At 48.6% G+C, this 23428-nt stretch overlaps 1 long non-coding RNA gene across 1 annotated transcript; it reads left to right on the top strand.

Annotated features, from left to right (window-relative positions):
* Window positions 1-1195: 1195 nt before the first annotated feature.
* Window positions 1196-22195, top strand: LOC121830282 (uncharacterized). Its single transcript, XR_006073425.2, has 3 exons — window positions 1196-2711; window positions 14999-15118; window positions 21997-22195. It is a non-coding gene; the product is annotated as an uncharacterized LOC121830282 (long non-coding RNA).
* Window positions 22196-23428: the final 1233 nt, after the last annotated feature.

Genomic DNA, 23428 nt, shown 5'->3' with positions numbered 1-23428 from the left:
GATAGGCAGCTATGAAGAGGAACTGTTTCAAAAAACCAAACATGAATGAATGAAAGAAAAGGAAAAAAAATTTAAAAAAAAAAGGCCTGGGGATGTAGCTCAGTGGCAGGCAGTATGTTTATTATGCATGAGCTCTTAGATTTGATTCCTGGCACCATGCCCCCCAAAACTTCAAAATCACAACATAAAGATCTTCATTGGCCTCATTTGTGGTTGTAGAATCGAGCCTAAAATAGAATAATAAGTTGTTGGAGTGAACCGAGCAAAGACTGGGGCTTACAGAGTTGAGAGGGACAAGGAGTAGTCTGGTCATTTCGAAGTTACTTTCCTCGTAAGGGGGACTAAGGCAAAACAAAATCCAATCTGCCTGAGGCCGAGAGCCAGACCCATAGGCTCAGACACACGGGAGGCTGGGGCTGCTCTCTCGGCTTCCCTGGAGGTCAGATAAGGTTAGCCTGATGGTGAGCTGCAATGTGAGTGCTTTAGATACTAATCTGGGCTCTTGGGACCTGGTTGAGGAACCTAGTCCAAAACAGCCACTTGTAATAGTTATCAAAATGTTTTGCTCCTGAAGTACCTGCTTCCTAAGTGAGGGTGTGGTGACCTGTTGTTATCCTTACTGGGGCAGGAGGATTGCCACAAATTCAAAGCTGGTGTGGAGTACATGGCAGATTCTGTCTCAGCAAAATCCAACCATCACCCTCATCACAAAAGAAACGGACATTTTCCCAGGTGCCTCCCTCCTGATTAAGTCGGCCAGGATGGGACTCTAACTGGGTGATTCAGAGTGAGCAAGGTCAGAAAACCTTGCTGGGCTCCACTCTAGTGTCTTATCAGACCTAGCCAGCGCCTGCAGACTTCCAGATAAAGGAAACAAAAACAAAGGCCTTAATTAACTCCCCTCAGACAACAGGCTTCTTAAGGATCCAAGGAGAGCCAGAAACCAAGGTAGCTATTAAAGACACAAGTTTAAACCTGTTACCCGCCCTCAGGGTACTCTAGATTTAGCTGAAAGAAACACGCACAAAATTGACTTGATTCTAAGAGGATCTTGAGTTCTAGGCCAGTTTGGACTACAGGGTGATCATCTGCCTTTAACAGAAAAGATACAAGGCTTATGGTTACTGTTAGTGCCGTAGGAGGGCTTCCCTCTAGTGCGGTCCTCTAGCAACACTCTGTGGTTGGGGGGGTAACTAGGAGACCAGCAGTGTCTCCTGTCTCCAGAGCAGTGGACTGGGGTTCTGCCTGTCTCCTCGAGTTTGGTTTTGGTTTCACTGCCTTGATCCAAGGATGAGAACCGATGGTGGTAAAAGGCCCCAAGAGCCCAGTCTCACTTGAGGAAGAATGGCAGGCATCTGTGTCGTTTCTGCAAGGGTTGGGACTGGTTTAAGAGACTCAAGTCCACAGTGATTTGTTGGGATTGTGCAAAAGGTAGGGTGAGAAAGGGCTGTGGTTTGCAAAACTACATCGCCCAGAAGTGTTCTCTTTGCCCATTCCTCTCCTTACTCTCTAAATCTCTAAGCAAAAGAAGAGCAATGAAAAACGGACTTTGTAAAGAATCAAATGGGCCCTCTTGGGACCTTGCAAGTGGCTCGGAAGACAGAAAAGTGAAGCCTGCCCTTCTGTGCCACTGTCCACATCGATGAGACTGGAACGGGCGGGAAGCTGTGAGGGTGCCCATAGAGGGAGTTGGGTCCCCTGGAGCTGGAGATACAGGTCATTGTGAGCCACCTGAAAGAGTGGCGAGCATTCTTAAGTGCTGAGCCAGCTCAGCAGCCTCTTGAAATGTTTAAGATAGGCCTCACCCTGGGGAGCCACCTACTGAGTCTGGCAGGCTGGGCTTGGAGCTGTACTAACTCGATGTGATGAATAAGTGTAATATCCTACCCCGGTGCCTAAGTACAGGGAACGTTGGCTTGGCTGTTGCCCCTCATAAGAGATGCATTTACTAGGGAAGGAAAACAAAACAAAAAACAAAAATGACCAAGGTCTTTTCTCTTACACCCAGGTCATTCCAAAGACTGTGTGTGTGTGTGTGTGTGTGTGTGTGTGTGTGTGTGTGTGTGTGTGTGTGTGTGTGTGTAATCTCTGTACATTCATACCGTATACACATGCATACTCTACTCAAACTAGCCATCCCCCTGCTTCAGCTCCCCAAGTGATGGGACCACATTTACCATTGTCTCCTGGTCCCAAATAGGGAGAACTCAGAAGGGTCGTCGTAGCTTTAAAGCCACATGAGGGCTGGGGGCATAGATAGCTCGGTGGTAAAGTGCTTGGCCTGGCATCTATGAGGCGCTGGAGTCTATACTTCGTGCACATTCAAAAGCCAATAAACAGTGCAACCGTGGAAGACACACGAGGCTGTGGCCTTTCTGGTACATTACAGAGCACCTCCTCTTCTCCCTCTAGCCACCCTGCTCCACTTCCCTTTCCACTTCCTGGATGTGGTTAGCCTCCAACCAGATAATCTCAGCTAATCTCTAGCCAAGCCCACGATCTTCCTTCTGGTCCCGATTAAGCCTGTCAGGCAGGGAACACAGTTTTGAGAATGTTTGTGGAGTAGCCCACCATGTGACTTCCTTTAATCTATGTAGCTAATGAAAGGGATCACCCTACCTAACAGATAGAGTGACCAAGAAACAAATTAATTGCCCAGAGGTCCTCCAGCAGAGCCGGGCTGAGATGGAAAGTCACAGCTGCAAGTCAAGGTCTTGGGCGTGGGTGTGGGGGGTGGAATTACTCCTGGTTGAGAATCACTAACCATTGCGTGCTGAGTGCTGTGTTGTGCTGGGTGGTGCCAGGGACCAACATGCTAGGTGCTTGTTCCACCCCTGAGCTGCATCCGTATCCCTACAGTGGGATGCAAACCCATACCCATTTGGTTTTCAAGGCTACCTTCCTTCCACTGGCCACACCACCGTTTCCAAAGAGGTCAGAGGGCTGAAACTCGAAGATAGAACACATTCAGCTTTAAGAAATCCCTGGGATAGTAAATCCCCAGCATCAAGAAACATGCAAAATCAGCGATGTATGTGGGGAGTTAGGACATTGCTGATTGTTGGTCATATTCTGAAGTCTGAGTCCATGGCTCTTTTTCTTGTAAGCTCTCCAGCTGAGAACAGGACACAAGAAAATTGGGTTTTGATGAGGAGAAAGGCAAGGGCAATTTGTCCACTCAGTGGAATCAGGAGAGAGACTTAGGAACCTCTGTTGTAGGTCTCTTGTATGAAAAATGGGAATGAGTCCTAGAAAGGTCAGGTGCACACAGCCAGTCCATGGCAGCGCCCACACAGTCTGCAGTCCCCACCCCCCGCCCCCCGCCCCCCACTTCTGCCTCAGCTTTGGGCTGACCTGGGAACCATCAGTTCCCCAGCCTGGCTCTAGCTACTCCCTAAAGACCTCCCTCTCCCGTCTCCCCTGCTTCTCCACAATGCTTGGCCTTGATCTTGCTTACCAGGGCTGCCTCAGCCTCAGGCTGCCCACCACCCAGATTGCCACAAGAATCCTGTCCTCCTGTCTCCGAACAGGTTTGACAGCCAAGGGAGGGTAGGAATGAGAAGCATGGTACGGCTTTGGCTCCCGGGCTGGGCCTCTCTGTCTGGCCTCAGGCCTGGGAAGTACTTACTCACAAGGCAGGCTTGCTCCTCGGGGGAGCCAGGAAGCCACAGAGACTGTAAGCATCTGTCCCCCTCCCTGCTCAGTCTCTGAGTTGCCACACCTCCCTGTGCGGAAGGAAGAGACACCTCCTGGCCCCCTTTCTCCCTCTGAACTCGGTCTGAAGCTTTCCCTCAGACAGCCTTTTGCATTCACCCCCATCCCCTAATACCGTTGTGTGCTCCCTCCCTCTCCCCTGCCTGTCCCATCTCTCTCACAGCCTTCCAGGACTGTTTGTACCTCAGAGCAGATGGTGTCCTCAGGAAGCCCCTGACCAAAGGGGACCTGGGGTGGCAGGGTGGTTTGGAGGTGGTGGCAGGGCACACACAGGCCCTTCTTCATCCCTAGCATGTTTTCGCTCTCCTCAGCCTGGTGAGTCAGCACCACAGGGCCACACACAAGGCTCCCATTCAGGGCTCAGCTTCCTTCTGCTATAACTCAGATCTTGGCATCACTCCCTCCCTCATCCTCTATGTGGGCCTTATTCTCACCATGGGAAAACTCTGCTCCCTGCCCCTGGCCTCCTCACGTTCCCCCAGCACCCACACCAGCCCACATTCCTTACGCTTGCTCGCTGGGAGTGGGCAATCCCACAGACTGTAGACCTACAGGACACAGAACAAAACAGAAAGGGTACATTAGTGCATCCTCATTTGCATATCCAGTAGGGATGTGTTGGTATGCTGGAATATGTCTGTGATCCCAAGTTGAAGGTCAGCCTGGGCTACATAGCAAGATACTGTCTAAAGTAAATAAATACAGATGAAACCCAGGTGTGTGCTGTTACTGGCTCTTGTGTAGCCCTGAGCTAGAGCTAGAAACACACACACACACACACACACACACACACACACACACACACACACACCACTTTGTGTCTGCCTCTCGATTATTTAGCACGTGGTTATTAAATGCTAAGAGCTACAATTTACATTTTAGTAGTGGGTTGTTAGTGTCACAGAAGTGACATCTCAAAGTAACCCAGGTCAAGACGCAGTAGGTGTCTCAGATAGGTCGGGGTGGGGGCTGTCCAAGAGTCATAGAGGAAGGGGAGCAGGATCAGAAGACTTGGAGGTTGTTCTCAACCTGTGGGTCACTACCCCCTCGACAAACCTCTGTCTCCAAAAGCTTTACATTACGATTCAGAACAGTAGCAAAACCGCAGTTATGAAGTAGCAACAAAAGTAATTTTATGGTTGGGGGTCACCACAACATGATCTATTAGAAAGGTTGAGAACCACTGGCTTAGAAATTTAAGAAAGGGTAAATACTTTACAAACAGAAGGGAGAGGGATCTTGGTTTGCAGGGCCAATCCATAGCTATACTGTATACAGCAAAGGGGGGCAAAAGGAATTTGGACCAAAAGGGACATTGAGAGCAACAGTGTTCTCATTCTCCGTGGGAGCCTGGTAAGTGACAGCCTGGGCTAGCTTATCGTGGCATGAGTAGGGTAGCTTGCACTCTTTCCCGTGGGGCTTTTCTGCCTAGCACACAGCAGTTACTCACTCGGTAGGTTATATTTCCTTGTCCATCAGAGTTGCAGGGCAGGGAGGACGAGTTTACTCGTCTGGATTGGAGGACGCTGATTCCGACGCCACTCCCGGGCTCTGGCGGGCTCCTCGGGGCTGGCAGCCTCACCCTGTTCCCAAAAGCTGAATTGCTTGCGCCCCCTGGTGTGTCGGCCGCGAGCAACCTCGTCACCGACCTCAGCCACCCAGAGCAACGGCCAGGAGGGGGCGCTACATCAGAGCCGCCCGCAGGCAGAGCCGTGCCCTTGAGTCGACAGCCTCCTTGGGGACCAGTCCCTCGCCGCTGCTAGGTAGCAGTTCCTAAAAAAAAAATAATAATAATTGGAGGATAGAAGGAGTGGTAATGATAGAACCACCTCGCAGGATTGCTGTATACAAACTGCAAATACAGTTTGTATTTGCAGTGCTGGAGATTAAACCTAGGGTCTCACACTCACCGAGTAAGTGTAAGCGTTTTATATACTTTTAAATTCGAGACAGACTCTCATTAAGTTTGGGCCTTGAAATTGTGATCCTCTGGCCTCAGCCTTCCAAGTAACTGGGAATAAGGGCCCACCTACACTAGGGGCTTTGGCAAGCTTTGTGTCTTAAAGGAGCATGTTTAGGAATTGAAACTAGGTAGGTGCGGTGGCGCACGCTAGTTCCCGGCCCCAGTGAGCCCTCACCGAGTGTTAGGATAGCGACCCACGCCTTAGACGCTCAGTTACACTGCATGATGCCTCAGAGTGCTGTGTTAACACAGAACTCTCAGCGAAGTGAGAGTTTTATTTTGTTTTGTTTCTGCTGCTAGGGGCTGAATTCCCAGCTCTGTTTATCGCTTGTTTCTTTGGGAGCCTAGCTCTCACTCTGTAGCCCAAGATGGACTCAAAGGCATAACAGTCCTCCTGTGGCAGGCTCCCAAATGTGGGGTTACAAACTGGGGTTACAGGCATGTGCTACCATGCCTAATTTTTGTTTTATGAGACAGGTTCTCACTCTGTAGCCCAATCGGGCCTGGACCTTGCAATGATCCTTCCGTCTCACCTCCCAAGAGCTGGGGTTACAAGCATAAAACACCATGGCCAGTTTTCAGAAGCCAGGCAAATGCCAGCACTCTGGAAGACACACAGAAAAACTCATCCGTGCCGATATCCATGCCACAGTTGCTACTAGGTGCCAGGCACTGGCAGAGACACTTGGAAGAATAAATAACTTACATCCTTTGGGGCTTTTAGATACTGGTGGTGGGTGAGACAAACATAAAATACGGTGTTATTTAGACTATAGGTATGACAGCCCAAACCTGGTTTACAAAGCAAGTCCCAGGCCTCCTAGGAATACACAATGAGACCCTTTCTCAAAAATTAAAAAAAAAAAAAAAAAAAAAAAGAGCCAGGTGGTGGCGGTGGCGGCGGCTGCGGCCCATGCCTTTAATCCCAGCACTTGGGAGGCAGAGGCAGGTGGATCTCTGTGAGTCTGAAGCCAACCTGGTCTATAGAGCGAGTTCCAGGACAGCCAGGTCTACATAGAGAAACCCTGTTTCGAAAAACCAAAAAACAAACAAATAAAAACATCATGATACTGGCACAAAATTAGACACATATATCAACAGAATCGACTAAAGCCCAGATATTAACCCACTCAGCTACAGGTGCTTGATATTTGACAAACACACACCGAAGAAAGACAGCAGCATCTTTAAAGGTGGTGCTGGGGAAACAGGATATTTATACGTAGAAGAGTCAAACTAGATCCTTACCTTTCACTTTGCCCAATTAAAAAAAAAAAAAAAAAAAAAAAAAAAAAAAAAAAAAACCTCTAGATTAAAGACCTTCACATAAGACCTACAAGTCAGAAACTGAGGAGAAGGTAGAAAAAACACTCAAAGACACGGGCATAGGTGCTGACTCCCTGAAGAGGACCTAGTCAGTCACTCTGGAAATAAGGCCAACAGTCAACTCATGAAATTAAAAAGCTCTGTTCAGCCAACGAACCAGCTGATGGATACAGAGAACAGGAGACAACCTTCGCTGACTACATAGCTGCCACGGCTTAATGTGTAGAACGTATACTGAACTCAAAGAAAACAAAACCAAAGAGCCAGCACGCTGACTCAGCAGTTCCCAGCCCTTGCTCTGCGATCATGACAGCCACATCACAGGCCAGGCTCCGCCACAAAAGCCTGTAACCCGCGCTCAGAGGGGCCAGAGACAGGGGAACCACCGGGACTTGGTGGCTCCCAGCCTACCTGACTGTGAGCCCCAGGATCAGGGAGAGACCCTGCCTCAAAGGAATAGGCGGAGAGTGAAAGAGGAGGACTCCAGTGCCGTCTTCTGACCTTCCTGAATGCATGGCAGGTGTGTACCTGTATACTCACACAGGTGTGTACCTGTATACTCACACAGGTGTGTACCTGTATACTCACACAGGTGTGTACCTGTATACTCACATGCCCATACACTCACACAGAAACATACAAATGAATACTTAAAAAAAAAAAAAAAGCCGGGCGGTGGTGGCGCACGCCTTTAATCCCAGCACTCGGGAGGCAGAGCCAGGTGGATCTCTGTGAGTTCGAGGCCAGCCTGGTCTACAGAGTGAGTTCCAGGACAGGCGCAAAGCTACACAGAGAAACCCTGTCTTGAAAAACCAAAAATAAAAAAAAAAAATTACAAATGACCAATGAATGCTTTTAAAATGGTTCAACATCCTTAGTCAGCAAGGAAATGCCAACTAAAACTACATTGAGGTTCTGTGCCACCCCAGTCAATGACTAGCAACAAGACAAGAGTGCTGGCCAGGACTGGAGCAAAGGGGATCTTCCTTCGCTGCCGGTGTGAATGTGAACTACTGTAGCTACCATGGAAATCCTTGTGCAGGTTTCTCAGAATGCTAAAACTAGAACTACCGCTATGACCTCGCTATTCTGTTCCTGGGCATACACCCAAAGAACTCCGTATCCTACCACAGAGACGCTTGCGCATCCATGCTCTTCTATTCACAATAGCTAGGATATGGACCCAGCCTAGATGTCCATCAGTTGGTGAATGGATAATACAAATATGTTACATATATATCCTGGTTGAGTTTTATTTTTTTCCAACTTGACACAAGCTAAAGTTAGCTGGAAAGAGGAACTTCCATTAAGAAAATGGCGGTGGCACACACCTTTAATCCTGGCACTCAGGAAGTAGAGGCAGGCGGATCTCTGTGTGTCTGAGGCCAGCCTGGTCTACAAAGTGAGTTCCAGGACAGCCAGAGCTGTAACACAGAGAAATTCTGCCTTGAAAAACCAAATAAATAAATAAATGAATAAACAAACAAACAAACAAATAAATAAATGAGGTTCAGAAAAAAACATTTGACAGAAGCCAAATCCATTCATGGTAAAGTTTTTCTTTTTTTAAAGTTTATTGTTGTCTTTTTATTTTATTTTTTTTTGGGGGGGGGGCAGTTTCGAGACAGGGTTTCTCTGTGTAGCTTTGCGCCTTCCCTGGAACTCACTTGGTAGACCAGGCTGGCCTTGAACTCACAGAGATCCGCCTGCCTCTGCCTCCCAAGTGCTGGGGTCAAAGGCGTGCGCCACCACCACCCGGCTTGTCTTTTTATTTTTAATTACATGTATATACGCATGTGACTGTGTGTAAAAGTGCCCCTGGGGTCCACAAGAGTGTCAGATCCTCTAGAGGAGTTAGAGGTAGTTATGAGCTAGACATCGTGGGTGCTGGGAACTGAACACAGATTCTCTGCAAGAGCATGTGAACTCTTAACCTCTGAGCCATCTCTCCAGCCTCCATGGTAAATCCTCTTGCTGACTAGAACAGGTGAGTTCCAGGCTCACTCACAGACTCTGTCTTAAAAAATAGAGTGAAAGCCAGAGAGATGGCTCAGCGGTTAAGAGCACTGGCTGCTCTTCCAGAGGACCAGGTTCAGTTCCCAGCGTCCACATGGCGCCTCACAACCACCTGTAACTACAGGGGATCCAGTGCTTTCTTCTGATCTTGTCAGGCACCAGGCACACATATATGTGCAGACTAAATACCGGATACTGGTTTGTTCTCCACAGTTTGCTCAGCGTGCTGTTTTGCTTTGTTTTGGTTTGTTTGTTTGTTTTTTAGGACCATCTGCCCGGGGGTGGCATCACTCACAGTGGGCTGGACTCTCTCACATCAATCATTAATTAAGAAAATGCCCCACAGGCGTTCACCTAAAGACAGTCGATGGAGACATTTTCTCAGCTGAGGTTCCCTCTTCCCAGGGCACCCTACTTTGTATCAAGTTGACATAAACTAACTGGCACACTTTTCAACTTTTGCAACACCCACCAATATTTAGAAAAAGCCTGGCTTATGCAGCTAATATGATCTCCAGTTTCATGAATTTCATTTAAAAAAGACAAGATTTCCCTCTTCTTTGTATTTGAGTTAAACGTTATTGTGTATAATATATATCACATTTTATTTAGTTATTAACTTGTTGATGGATACCAAAGCTAATCCATAAGTTGGCTATCTAGAATATTGTACCATAAACGTGGGTGTGTGGGTATCTCTGCAGAGAGCTATCTTTTATTTCTTGATGGTATATACACAGAAGAGGTATGGAGGGATCATATGGAAGCCCCAGTTTTCATAATTGGAGGCACCTCCATGATCACTGGTATCATGGCTGGCCTGATTGACATCTCACCAGCGATAATGGGACTCCTCACCCCTCACACACACCTTGCATCCTGGCTGACATTTATTGTTTGCTTTCTTTTTTTAAAAAAAAAGTCTTTGAGATTTATTTTATGTGCATGAGCGGTTTGCCTGCATGTATACTGTGCACCACTTGTGTGTCCGATGCCCACAGAGGACAAAAGAATGCATTGGATCCCCTGGAACTGGAGTTACAGGCAGTTGTGAGCTGCTATGCGGGTGATGAGAACTGAACCCAGTCCTCTGCAAAAGCAGCCGGTGCCCTAACCACTGAGCTGTCTCTCCAGCCCTTGTTCTTTGTTTGATGACGGCCTTTGGGACCGGGGTAGGATGAAATATCAATACAGGGTTTAGGATTGGGGAATGGATTCTTTTGTTGTTGCTTTTTACAGTGCTGGAGATTGAACCCAGGGCGGGCACACGCTAGGCAAACACTAAACCGAGCTACAGCCACGTCCTGTATTAGTTTTGTTTTGTATTTTCCAGATGGCTCCAAATATTGAAAGTATTTTCATGTGCTTACTGGCCATCTGTGCTTCTCTGGAGAACTGTCTGATTTATTTGCCCTCTTATTGACTGGGTAATTTGCTCTTTTGTTGTTTAACTTTTCTGAGTTCTTTATATGTGCTTTGTTTGTTTGTTCATTTGTTTTTGGTGTTATGAGGCAGGGTTTCTCTGTGTGGCCCTGGCTGCCCTAGAACTCACTCTTGAGATCAGGCTGGCCCTAAACTCAGGGCCCCTCGCGTTTCTGCCCCCCAAGTGCTGGGATTAAAGGCATGCACCACAAACACCTGGATATATGTTTGATTTAAAAAAACAACTTGTTATATTTATTTATTATGTGTGTACTCACATGTGTGTGTGTGTGTGTGTGTGCGCGCGCGCGCATGCGCGCGCGCAGGTGTATAGCTATCATGGTGCACATGTGAAGACCAGAGAACGCCTTTGAGGATGAGTTCTTTTCCTCCACTGTAGGTTCAAGAAATCAAACTTGGGTCATCAGTGCTTTTACCTGCTGAGCATCTCACTAATCCACAGTGGTACTAATCCACTGTGGACTAAATATGTAGCAGATTCTTTCCCATCCTGCAGGCTTCTCTTTACTCTAGAGAGTGTTTGTTCTTCTGTGCTTTCTGAGGCTTTTTAATCTGACACAGCTCTGTGAGTCAGCCTTTGCTCTGACTTCCTGAGCTATTGGTGTGGCATTCAGAGTCACTGCCTAGATCTTGAAGTGCCTCTCCGCACTTTCCTCTACCAGTTCCAAAGCTTCGTGTTTTATATTAATGCCTTTGATCCACTCTTAGTTGATTTTACAGTGTGAGAGGCAGAGATCCAGTGTCGACTTTGACATGTGGTTGTCCACTTTTCTTACCGTCCCTTTTGTCAAAGACACTTCTTCGACTGTCGTTGGTAACTGCCACAAATCAGACGGCCCAGGTCTTGGTTCTGGGTTTCATTACAGTGGTCTATGTGCCTGTTTTTGTGTCAGTAAATGTGCTGTTTTTGTTACTATTGGCTCTGCCGTGGGTTTTTTTTTAATTCATTCTTCTTTTCTGTCATGCTATTTATTAATTTATTTGATTATTTGGTTTTTCAAGACAGGGTTTCTTACACACACACACACACACACACACACACACACACACACAAATAAATTAATGTATGAGTGCTCTGTCTGCATGTATGCCTACACACCAGAAGAGGGTATTAGATCCCATTATAGATGTTTGTGAGCCATCATGTGGTTGCTGGGGATTGAACTCAGGACCTCTGGAAGAGCAGCCAGTGCTCTTAACACCTGAGCCATCTCTCTAGCTGAGACAGGGTTTCTTTGTGTATCTTTGGCTGTCTTGGAACTTGCTCTGTAGACCAGCCTGGCTTGGATTCACAGAGATCTGCCTGCCTCTGCTTCCCAAAGGTTGTGAGTGAGATTTGATTACACTGTGTAAAGATATGTCACTGTGATTGTTTTAATAAAAAACTAAATGGACAATAGATAGGCAGGAGATATACCAGGGACTTCTGGACAGAGAAAGCTCTGGGAGTCACCAGCCAAATGCAAGACATTCAGGAGGAGAGGTACACGGCAACATGTAGATGAATAGAAATGGGTTATTTTAAGTTATAAGAGCTCATGAGACAAGCCTAAGCTATGGGCCGAGCTTTTATAATTAATAATAAGTCTCCATGTTTTGTTTTGTTGTTAGCTGGTAGCCCAAAGAAAAATCCATCTATACCTGGCTGCTGGAATTAAAGGCATGCCACCACCTCTGTCATGTATTTTTAAATGAGGAATTATGATGCTTTCCATATTGCCTGTTAGGCTGAGGATTGGGTACAAAAACCATCATATAAAGGCAGTAGTTGGGCTAGTAGATGGTGCAGTAGGTAAAGGTAGCCTGCAGCTAAGCCTGATGATCTGAGTTCAATCCTTGGATCTACATGGTAAAAAGAGAACACCCACTCCTGCAAGTTGTCCTTGGGGGGCCTGGAGAGATTGGTCAGTGGTTAAAAGCATATACTACTCTTCCAGAGGACCTAGGTTTGATTCCCAGAACCCACATGGCAGCTCACAACTATCTCTAGTTCTAGGGAATCCAGTGTCCTCCTCTGCCCTCCCTGGGCACACACACACACACACACACACACACACACACACACACACACACACACACGGTACCCACACTTCCGTACATGTAAACAAAACACTAATACACATAAAATAAAAATTAAAAACTGGGGGCTGGAAAGAAGATAGCCCAGTGGTTAACGGCACATACTGCTCTCTCCCAGAGAACCAGAGTTCAGTTCCTAGCACCCATGTCCATCATCAGCTCACAGCTGTCCTCTCAGGGATCTAAGGTCCTCTTAGGGTCTCATGGGCACACCCACCCACATACTTGTAAGTTAAAACAAAAATAATTTTTTAAAAATTAAAAACCAGCTGGGTGGTGGTACACACCTTTAATCTCTGCACTCGGGAGACAGGCAGGTGGATCTCTGTGAGTTCCAGGCCAGCCTGATCTACAGAGTGAGTTCCAGGACAGCCAGAGCTATACAGAGAAACCCTGTCTCAAAAACATTTAAAAAATTAAAAACTAGCTGGGCGGTGGTGGCACATGCCTTTAATCCCAGCACTCGGGAGGCAGAGCCAGGTGGATCTCTGTGAGTTCGAGGCCAGCCTAGGCTACAGAGCGAGATCCAGGAAAGGCGCAAAGCTACACAGAGAAACCCTGTCTCGAAAAACCAAAAAAATAAATAAATAAAAGAAAAGAAAAAGAAAAGAGATGTATCTGTTCTGCCTTCCAGTGGATGTAGAGACCTCTTGAATCATGAGTCTTTCCTCCTCCCCTTCCACAGGCCAGGGGCCCTTGTGGTTTATTAGACTCGGAAGTGCCTGCCGCTACAGCGTCAGCCTGGCAAGAGGCTGTGGCAATCCCAAGCTCGGCAGTGGCAGACCTCAATGGTTTAAACCATGACTTTTTTTTTTTTTTAAGTTAATGGTCTTTTTATTGGGGGGAAAGATTAGCATTTACAACTTGGAATGGATGTAATTTCTTGTGCAGCAGCGTTGACGGTTCTGCTGAAGTCCACAGCCACAGCCTGCTCTGCCAACCCTGAGGGATGCTTTGAAAAGCGTCAAAACCAGAGTCTGCAGATGCTCCCTTGATGGAAACTTCTTATTAAACCCGTGTGTGACTGATGAGAGCCTGACAGTCTCTCACTGTGGTCCAGTGCAGCACACAGCACTAAACCCACATACTGGTTTATCCTTTCCTCCTTTTTCTGCACACCATCCTGAGGGAAACACGTTTTCAATATGTTTGTTTTCAGGAAAGTGGGCTATTGACGATTTATACCAACAAGCTGACCCCATCCGAATACTCTTCGACTTTGTTTTCCCATTTTTAAATACTTTGATACAGATGCCTGACTGTGCTCAGTTGTCAAGGCCCATGCATGGAAGAGTGGCCAGCGCAAACAGTGCATTAATCATTAGCAAATGGAACTTTAAGGAGTCCACTAAGTGCCTCCTTATCATTAAGGTGGTACAAGTATTTACACTGTAAAACTGATGCAGAGCCTGACCACAGGGGACAGGACCACCAACCAATACACACAGACTCTGGCCGTGGACAGAAGCTTCCTTGACGTTCGGTTTTGCTGTCAAGAAACAAAATGAATAAATGAACTTCCTTTCTTTTTCTTTTTCTTTTTTCAAAAAACAAGGAAAAGATTCCATTTGATTTTCCTAGAGGGGGACATAGTTGAAAGCAGGTCTTCATTTTAAAGTCACCATCAGTATGAATTTTTCATGGTTGTCTTATCATCTCCATCAACAGTAAAGAAAACTGAAAGCTTCAGGGAAATGGGTGGAACAGGAGATGCTATGTTAAGTGAGCTTCCCCAGGCTCAGAGAGACAAGGGTCTCCCATCCTCTCTAGTATGTTGATCTTAGCTGCTGCTGCTGCTGCTCCTCCTCCTCCTCTTCCTCCTCCTCCTCCTTCTCTTCTTTTCTTCTTCTCCTCCTCCTTCTCTTCTCTTCTTCTCCTCTTCTCCCTCTCCTCCTCCTTCTCCTTCTTCTCCTTCTCCTATTCCCCCTCCTCCTCTTCTTTTCTTCTTCTCCTCCTTTTCCTCCTCTTTCTCTTCTCCCCCTCCTCCTCCTTCTCCTTCTTCTTCTGATCCTAGCTTCTAACGTTTATATATGTGCTCAGTTCTGCTGTGACCCTGAAATGGCTTTTAACAGCTTTCATCGTCCATTCAACAAGTGATGGGCATACAGGCTAATGAAAAGTGCAAAGTGGTACAATCTTTTCAGAGAATCTTTTTGTAATAGGTACCAAAATTTAGGATATGCATGCCCTTGGACCTAACAGAATCATTTCTAGAAATCCATTAAATTATTTCCCCAAAGACATATTATGCAATATCAATATCGATGGTAAACCTAGACATTCATCAATAGAATAGTAAATTATGATATTTGGACAACTGGGAAATTATGGCAACTATAAAAATGAATAGTGATAACTTACTCTTGTTTTAGAAATTATATTTATTTTTTATAACAATAGGACATTAATATTAATGAGTTTATCATTGCTAAATTTTTTGTTTGTTTTTTGGTACAGGGTGTCATATAACCCATCTGGACATGAAATTACTGTGTAGCTGAGGATGACTGTGAATACCTGACCCTCCCACCTCGACCTCTCCAGTGCTAGGATTATAGGAAATCAACATCAAAACAGGTTTGTTCTTATTTTTTATTTTTTGTTCTTTTGAGATAGGGTCTCTCTGCAGTACCCTGGCTGTCCTGGAACTCACTATGTAGACCAGACTGTCCTTGAATTTACAATACTCCACTTGTCTCTGCCTCCAGAGTGCTGGAATTGAAGGCATACACCACACACCAGCTTCAAGGCAGGTTTATTATTGTTACTTTTGTTATCTCTATCTATCTATCTATCTATCTATCTATCTATCTATCTATCTATCTATCTATCTATCTATCTATTAATCTACCTGTCTAATGTATCTATCCATTGTGTGTGTGTGTGTGTGTGTGTGTGTGTGTGTGTGTGTTGCACCTGTGCCATGGTATGCATGTGGCAGTCAAAGAACCACTTTTGAGAGTCAGTTCTCTCCCTCTACCATATGGGTTGGTGGCAGACACTTTTACCTGCCGAGCAGTCTTACTTACCAACTTGCTAATTTCAAAGAAATCAAAAAGAATGTTTTCATAACCAGATTTCCTCTATTTCCTCCTAAGGTCTTCATTCTTTTCCAGGCTCCAACCTGGAAATAATATCCCCAGCAATATTACAAAAAGAAAGAGAAGAGAATGTATTGTCAGCAGGGTGTAATGTTGCACACCCTAGCACGTGGGAGGCTGAGGCAGAAGGGTTGAGAATTCAAGGCCAGCCTGGACCGCACAAGAACCTGTCTCAAAAAAAAAAAAAAAAAATTCCTGGAATGGAATTTGTCTGATATTTTTCTCATGATTTCTCATGACACTAGGATTATGGAAGAGGCCACAGAGGAGGAAATCCTGACACTTTTGTTTCTGTAGTTTTACCTTTTGCCAGAAATGCACAGTTGGAATCACAACCCTTCTTATCCATTTCTTTCTGCTAGTAATATACATTGGAGGCTCCTCCATGTCTGTTTGTAGCTCATTTTCTTTTATCACTAAAAAACATTCCATTCTCCGCATGCACAGCTCATGTATCCATTCATCTCTGAAGCGCATGTTAGTTGCTTCCCAATCTTGTCAGTTACTCAGAGAGTGGCTATCAACATCTGTGTACAGGGTTTTTTGTTTGGTCGGTTGGTTGTTGTGTGCGTGCGTGCGTGCGTGCGTGCGTGTGTGCGCGCGCGCGCGCGCGCGCGCGCGCGCGTGTGTGTGTGTGTGTGTGTGTGTGTGTGTGTGTGTGTGTGTGTGTATGTCCCAATGAGTGCAATTGCTTGATTGCCTAGTAGAACTATATAACATTTCCTGTGAAGTTTCTAAACTGCCTCCCCAAGTCACTGGGCCGTTTTACCATCTTCCAGCAACAAATGTGGTCCTGTTGCTCTGTAGTGACAAGTGTTATTTTTGTCACCGGGCAAAAACTATCGCCCTGACACTAGTCATGTTGAGCCTGATACCCCGCTGAAGTATTTGTTCAGTTTCCTTCGTGGTAAAATCCCCTTCCCCGGCCACACTTCACAGCTGTCTTGTATTTATGGAAAGATGTCAGAATGCACAGCCCACAACTAAGGATTAGAATTATACTCCCTGTCGTTGAAGGTGCAATGTCTACATAAATTATTTGGAAGTCTTTCTACATGGGAGATCTGTCCTTTCCCCGTTGACTTATTTATTTGTTCAGTTTTTTATTTATATTAGTTCAGACCCAAGGATATTTGTTTTATTCTTTGGCTTACTATCCAGAACTGTTTTTATTTTGTTGCTCGTGGTCTAGCCTCATCCATAAGGAACTTAACAGTTGGTCCCAGTGTTCGTGCTAATCTAACATGGGTGAATATAACCCATATAAACAAAAGCTCTTTGGGAGAATCTTGTAATGTTTGTGTTTCTAAGACCCCAAAATCCGAGAACCTCCAGAGATCCCTTACCCAATCTGGCTCCAGGTGCTTCCTGGCGGAATCCCTGAGCACCACACTCTCACTCTCCTTTTTCCATGTCCACCCCTATCTGAATCCCAGGGATCCCGAAGTTCAGTCCTCCTTGTCCTTCCAGAAACTACCACGGCGGGGCGCCCTGCCCACGGGGTGCCGTCCAGCCTGCCGCGCACGTCGCTGAGGGCTGGGCGTCTGTGCTCGCCCAGCCTTGCCCTCTTCTAGCCCCTGCCCCGGCGGCCTGCCTCACCCCAGGGTCTGGAGCGTCTCTCCGGGCCACGTCCGCGCGGTGTGGCGCCCGGCACGGAGCGATCGCGGCCAGAGTGGTCGGCGGGCTCCACTCCCCTCTGCGCCCTCCTGCCCTCCGCCGCCCATCCCGGCCCAGACCCCGCCCTTCTGTCTCTCAATCGCGGCTTTCTGGGCTGGGCAGACCCCTTTGCCAGCGCACCAAAAGCCAGCGAGAAAAAGCTGCAGCTGGAGGCCTGGCTAATTGATACAATAAGTTCAGTAATTGCCTCGAAAATAAGGTAATGATTTGGCAGAGGGAATGCTTTGATCTTATCAGCTCAGAGAGATCTCTCCAAGGAAACTCCAGGGACAGGCTGGGGGCTTCCAATTTGGAGTGCAAAGCCGAAGGCCAGCCCGATTTCCCCCTCCCCCACGTTCCCTATGTCCTTCTGGAAGTTCAGGGCTTCTCAAGGAGGAATTGACAAATCCTTCTAAGATGACTGCAGAATGCACACAATTAGGCTGTGGGATATGCGTTAAAGAGGGGTGGATGCGTTAAACCGGGCTGTTCAGGAACAGGGGGATGACTGAAGTGCCTAATTCAGTCCTGGAGAGGCTGCAACAGAGTGGAGGTGGCAGGCTAGCTTGGCTCAAGCCTCAGATGTTTTTCACACAGGGAGGGTTGCCGATTTGACCTTTACAGGCAGGAGAGGGTACTAGAGGAGAGAACTTTGTGTGTCTTGCCTCTCCAAGAATTTACACACACACACACACACACACACACACACACACACACACACACACACACTCACTCACTCACTCACTCACTGCGCTGTGGGTGTCCCTGCCTGGCAGAGACCCCAGCACAAAGAGGATTAGAGAGATGACCTAATCTGGTTTGTATCCCAGACATGGCCCCAGAAAGGGACCCTGTCTCCACGGGTGTTTAAGGGGGTGGAGAAGTGAAGACTCTTCCTTTGAAGGCCTTGCTGGCTGACAATCGCAGAGACCTCTCCCCACTGGTGTCCCTGAAACACTAGAGTCCAGGCTTCAGAGTCAAACTTAGGAAGCAGAGAGGCAGAGGCCTTGGGGCATAACAGGATGGGGTATGCGACAAGAAAGAAGAGATGGAGACAGAGGACGCTCCACAGAAGAAACCAGGTCTCCATCCACTCTCCTTGTCCCAGCAGTGGAGAAACTGAGGCCCCAAATGGGAAAGGGACTGCAGTCTTAGTGCGCAACTACTGTGTTGAAAGGAGAAAGTGGTTCTTTGATCTTTTCTGGCCCGTGTATTTCAGGAGCTGAAGAGGAACAGAGGGTAGATGAAAGAGAAACAAAATCAGAGAACGTACAGAGGCAGGTAGGTAGGTAGGTACCCAGAGGGATTTGGAAAGCCAGAGTTTTGTTTGTTTGATTGTTTGGTTTTTGGTCTTGTTTTGTTTTTGTTTTTCGAGACAGGGTTTCTCTGTGTAGCTCTGCACCTTTCCTGGAACTCACTTTGTAGCCCAGGCTGGCCTTGAACTCACAGAGATCCGCCTGCCTCTGCCTCCTGAGTGCTGGGATTAAAGGCGTGTGCCACCACCGCCCGGCTGATTGTGATTGTTTGGTTTTTAAAAGACATGGAAAAACAGATGAGGAAGAGAGAGAGAAAAAAGAGAAAGACAAGGCCCACAGTTGTATGTGTGCTCAAGTGCATGCACACACACACACACACACACACACACACACACACACACACCACAGGGTAGGGGGGGAGACAACAGACAGAGGGCAACTCAGAGACAGTCAAGTAACAGGGTCTAGAAAGAGAAACAAAGTATGTGAACAGAAAGAAAAGACAGACACACCAGGCATGTTGACGCACACCCTTAGTCCCAGCACTCTGGAGGCAGAGGCGGGCAGATCTCTGTGAGTTCAAGGCCAGCCTGGTCTACAGAGCGAGTTCCAGGACAGCCAGGACTGTCACACAGAGAAACCCAGTCTCAAGAAATCAAGGAGGAGGAAAGAAGACAAAAAGGAAGAAAAGACAGGCGAAAGAAGACAGGGAAACAGACCTAGCAGGGGGCGGGAGTCGGGGGAGAGGACTGGACAAAGACATGCAGGCCCAAGAGTGCAGCACCCTAGAAAAGAGATGCAGGACAGCGTGAGAACTGAGGGAGGCAATGTGGGGAGGTGACAGTCACTGCAGATTTTAGCTCACTGAGAGCAAATCGAACATCCGGATCCCTCTGGGACCCAGGGCAGGCAGAGAGCAAGAGAGAGAGCTTGGTGCCTCGCTTACGGGGAGTGATACAGGCACTTTGGGAAAGGGATTGAAAGCAAAATGGGACTTCCTCTGAGGAGAGGCTGCTCAGTGACCGTCCAGGATCCCAGTAGCACATCCACTGTTCTCTCCCAGAACCTGGGCCACCTGCCCAGGATGGCCCTCAGCCCGCCCACTGCCTGGCTCCAGTCTCAAGTGCTAAGAGACTCCAGGCCACCCAGCCTACCCCCAAGGTCCCATTTCCCTTGTCCTCCTTTCCCCTGTCCCTTCTCCCTTAATTCCCTCCCTTCTTGGTCTTCTGGGGACATGTTTGCTCTGGTTAGCCGCTTTCTAACTGGGAGGATAGGGATGCTGTGCCACCCAGCCCCCTGATCTGGGGCTGGGTGTTCCTTCCTCCCATGGCCCCCCAAAGCCTGACTGGCCAAGCCTCTTTGAGACACGTTCCACGTCTTGCCTGGAAGCTCATAAATACCAAACAGAGGCCAGCGAGGCTGTGGAATAAGCCTAGCTCCCACAGCATCCCCCTTTAAAGTCCCCGGGTTCCTCTCAGGCTCCTCTGTGTGCCCCGATACCTGCAGGGTGCAGTGGTTAGCAGGGCAGGAGGTGGACACCAGGGCTGCTCTGAACCTGGCTTCAGTTCAAACGAGACCTGCCTCAGTCTGCAAAGAAATCTCAGGAAAGGCATCTGGGGGCCCCTTGTGTAAGTAGCAAGCTCAGGAATTCCTTGACTTTCATCCAGCCCACCCCCCAGCCCCTTCTTGGCCTTTCTCTCTCTGCTCATTACCATCCACACCACCTCCCACCCACCAGGAAAGAGAAGGTCATCGCCAACCAGGGCCCAGGGAAAGGGGGCTTTCTGGAAGATAAGCCAGGGGTGGACTCAGAGCTGTTCACCCACGCCCAACTCCCCTTAGCTCATCTCTACTTCCATCCAAAGGCCAGCAACAAAGTAAAGCCATTCAGGCTCACAAAGCTGAGCACAAAGTAAAGGGGGAGTCTTAACCCTGAGTGGCCTCAGTAGAGATCAGAGCAGAGTGTGAAGTGAGCTATCAAAGCTGAGAGTGAAATCTCCTCTTGGGGTACTCGTTTTGAAAAGGCCCGGAGGCTAGAGTGCCACTGCTGGGTAGAGGTGACTTGGGAGCTGTCTGCAGAAGGTCCCAAGGAATTTGGCATTGTGTGTGCTAAGGGACGGGGTGGGAGGGGGGCAGCCTGGAATTCCTTGGGTCTCTGCTAGCACTATTGCTCATTATATCTGCAGCATACAGCCTTGAACCCAAACAGAGCTAGGATACCACCTAAGGCCTTCTCCTCCTTCTGTATACTTTAGGATGCCCTCATCAGGGGTAGGCACAGAGCAAGTACCTACCAGGGTACTTGACACCATGCAGGGGCCCCCAGACTAGTGTCTGGCTCTCAAATCAGAGACTTCTCCTGGGGGCTCCCAGGGGTGGGGGTGGGGGATAAGCCAGAGGAGCAAGGCTCAGCCTCCAGCCTTGGCCCTCTTTCTAGAAGCCTGTAACAGGCCCTTGCGTGAGGAGCTGAGCTCTCCACTAGTGTCTAGGACCTTGAGGCTGGAAGTTTATTTTGAGATTTGAAGCTCCGAAGTGGCAGATCCCAGAAAACCTCTTCTCTGGCTCCGTATCTGTTCTCTAGTTAAGTGGTTGAGTGCTCTTGCCGTCAGCTGGCTCCCGCAGCCTGGGGAGCTGGGGACTGAGTCTGGCAGAGGGGGAGAAGGAGGAAGGAGTGGAGGGGACAAGCTTCCATCCTGGCTTTCCTACTCCAGAACAGAGGGCGGCCTGTAAGCTGTGAGGAGTCTTGTCTCCTCGGTCCCCTCCCTTCTCCTTGGAGCTGCTGATGTTTTGGGGGTGGGGGCTCATATCAGAAATATACTTTAATAGCTGAGCATCTGTGTCCGTGCCAAGACTTGGTCCCACTCAGCTCCGATGATAGCTGAAGCCAAAGAAGGGGCCTCAGAAGTGAATCTGGGGCCCATGTGGGTGAGTCCACCCAAAGTTAGATGTGATCATCCCCTATCCCACAACCCCGGGCTCATGCGTACAAATAAACACAGGACCAGAGTCACACCCAGCTCTAAACACACAGGGGAGTCTGGGAGAGGCATCCAAGCTGGAAGACTTAGGCTTTGCAAAGGAGTGGAACTGGGCTGGGAGGAGGTAAAGCGTGGTCCAAGGAAAGGGCTCCAGCCACGAAAGAGCCTAGACCCACAGCCCCTTACCTGCCCCTCACAGGGAAACTGGCCTTAGAGTCCTTCAGTACTAAAGACACAGCAGGCTAACGGGAGCCTACCCAAGACTACAGGGCTGAGAGAAGGGGAGGGACAGGACACGGCCAGCTGCTGGCTCGACATGCTCTCCGAATTCACCCTTTCCCCTTCCCATCCAAAGGCAGCCCAGCCCCACCTACACCCACACAGCCCAATGGTGATGGTACTTCTCTCCTCCCTACCTTAGATCACCTCCATTCACTTATCTGAGCTCTGCTCTTCCTCCCCAGGGCACTCGGCTCCATTTGGCGGACCCCTTTGATGGCCCCGGTACACCAACCAACTCCTGTCTGGGGGTGTCCACGGACTCTTCACTATCACTAAGACGAGGCCCTAGTTCCCCTGCCTCTGCACTTACCTCTTTAACATTCCATATGTCTCATTTCTAGTGTTTATTATCTATCTTGGTCAATAAAATGTAAGCTCCATGAAGGCAGAAATGCTTTTTTGATGTGTGTATTCGTGTGTGTGTGTGTGTGTGTGTGTGTGTGTGTGTGTGTATGTGCGTATGTGCGCGCGCGCGCGTTCATGTGCGTTCTCCAAGCCTAGCCCAACCCTGGCAGATGAAAGAAAATGGTATTTGTGGAATTGTTGCATATACTTGGCCTCTTACCTCAAAAAATGCAGGCAAAGGACTGAGTTGTGGGGAGAGAGGGCAAATGCCCTCTGAACTTCTCTCTCCTCCGTCTCTGAGAAGCCAGCTGTGCGCTGTCCTTCACACTCAGGCATCTAACACCCCCAATCAAACAAGGCCTGACAGTGAGTTTGGGGTTAAGGTGGGTGGGCAGTCACCAGCATGATGTTTACATCAGAACTTTATAGTTTAGATAAAATCATGGGGAGAGGCATGAGAGACACCTGGAAACGGGGAAAGGCGAGGCAGGAGAAACTGAGGCTGAAGGCGTTAGGCCAGACCCCAGAGGAAGTCTTCGGTTGAAAGACTCCGGGCTTTGAAGAATTTTTATGTTTTCTGCCCCACGGGGCTTCTTCTTCTTCCCACCCAGGGGAGTGCGAGCCCGTTGTGAGGTAGGGGCGGGGGGAGCGTAATAGAAAGGGAGCAAGAAGTCGCTTTCAGCCCACAACACCTCTCCACTGCTTCCCAATTTCCCACACCCACCCCAGGGCTCTTCGGGACTGAGGGAGGACCAGCGAGCAGTGGAGAGGAGGAAGGGTGGAAAGGGGGGGGGGGACCAGGCACCAGGGCTTCCACTCTCTCCGCAGGACCCCCACCCCGGCCTCTGGTGCGGGAAAGCCGCCCAGCTGTTTCTGATTCTTTCCTAGTCGCAGCTCCGCCCGAGGGGGTGGGGGACGGAGATACTGGGAGAGCCCGAGCTCGGCCGAGCCCCGGCCGTCCGTCCGTCTGTCAGGGCACCGGCCGCTGCATCCCGCCGCCGGCAGGTGTGTCTCTTGGGCAGCTGAAAGATCCTGACCTGGGGAAAGCACCTAGGTGGATAGGCGCTGGGTCTCAACGACGTGCGGGACGCAAGGATGGTGTTGGTGTAGTGGGCAGGAGAAGCCGGGGCGATGAGCCCTTGATGAGAGAGTCTCCCGCCCGAGGCCCACTGTCCACGGCGCCCCAGAAGGCAGCGTGGCCAAGGGCGTCCCACTGTCTGTCCGGCAACTCCTGCTGGCCGGGTGTCTACCAATTTCCCAGAAGCGCAA

This window comes from Peromyscus maniculatus, chromosome 6 (genome assembly GCF_049852395.1).
Source record: "Peromyscus maniculatus bairdii isolate BWxNUB_F1_BW_parent chromosome 6, HU_Pman_BW_mat_3.1, whole genome shotgun sequence".
Taxonomy (NCBI): Eukaryota; Metazoa; Chordata; class Mammalia; order Rodentia; family Cricetidae; genus Peromyscus; species Peromyscus maniculatus.
Note: the sequence above shows the minus strand (reverse complement) of the source record. Positions and strands in the feature narration are given on the sequence as shown.